The sequence below is a fragment of the Propithecus coquereli genome, unplaced genomic scaffold (genome assembly GCF_000956105.1).
Source record: "Propithecus coquereli isolate 6110/MARCELLA unplaced genomic scaffold, Pcoq_1.0 Scaffold219, whole genome shotgun sequence".
In the NCBI taxonomy this organism is placed as follows: Eukaryota; Metazoa; Chordata; class Mammalia; order Primates; family Indriidae; genus Propithecus; species Propithecus coquereli.
The window spans coordinates 4,829-6,300 of NW_012147078.1; positions in this window are offsets into that span (position 1 = coordinate 4,829).

A 1,472-nucleotide genomic window follows, 5' to 3' on the forward strand; every position below is an offset into this window, starting at 1 on the left:
TTCCTTGATGATTAGTGATGTTGAACATTTTTCCATATGTTTATTGGCCCTTTGTCTATCTTCTTTTGTAAAGCCGTTCATGTCTTTTGTCTACTTTTTAATGAAGTTTTTTTTTTTTTTTTCTTGCTGATTTGTTTGAGTTCTTTGTAGACTCTGGATATTAGTCCTTAGAAGCATAGCTAGACCTAGGCAAAGGCAATTATCCTAAAAATATGTAGATATGAATACCGATATAGATATAGATATAGATGTAGATATAAACTAAATGAGAAAATATTCCTGATAAAGGGATAAAGGGACTCTTTTCTCATTTAGTTAATAACTACATCAACATCTATGTCTATATCTGTATTCATATGTATATATTTTTGTATAATATTTTTAGATAAACCTGATCCCAGAGTCTGTACAGTATGTCTTGTCATTAATTATGTATTCTGACAATTTCATGTTACAGTTTATTTATCAAAAAATCACTAACAGAAAAACACAGCAGAAAGTATATTTAGTCTGGATCTCTATTATTAGAGATGAAAGAAAATTATAAAAAGTAGATTGATGTCACCTTGCTCATTTGATAGGAAGTTTGAAACATTGCTCTCCTTCTGGATCATTTTAGATATTCTACTTTTCTTCTACTATATTAGTGTCTAAGATGCGTAAGACACTTGGTATCCATAAATTAAGATGTATAAATATTGCCACTCAAAATAAAATTAGTAAATTGTAAGATCTATTTAATTTTAAGCAAGGGTTACTTGCATGCATAAATGTTTGTAAATTTGCCAAATATGTAGGAAACTTTTTATTATTTCATAGTATTGTTTACTAAATTTTAAGTTAAATCATTCGTTATTCTGTTTAAATATTCTGAACAGTTTGTTAGAAATATTCTGAACCATTTTAAAAGGAGGTAACTGCATAGTGATTTCAGTTTCATTCCAGCATATTCATACATTTAAAACATTTGGATAACAACTCCCTTCCCAGTTGTTGAAGCAAGGGGTGTTATGTAGACTAAAATTAACTAGGAAAAAAATTGAGCTTAATTCATCACTTTCAATAAATGAAATGATAGACATAGAATTTGTTAAAATACAGGAAGTGTAGCTGAAGAAAATACTATAAATCAGGAGAGCACAGTGATACCGATGCATTTAGAATGCTGATGAAATTGAAATGTGTCTTGGGATATATAGTGAATATTCATTCACCCAAGAAAAACTCATCTAATCTCCATCTAATAATTTAGCATTTTAATTACAAGGCACTTGAATTAATATGTTTAGCAAGGATAAGAATTTTAATTTTATCTTATTTCATCATAATTTGATTCAAAATATGAATGATTTTATTCTTCTACTGAAATATTTGGGCACTTTCTGTACTTACACAAATGAAACCAAAGAGTTGAAAAATGACTTTAAGTTTTCTATCAAGTCTAGTCTCTTGGCATTGCTGTTAAGTCCTTA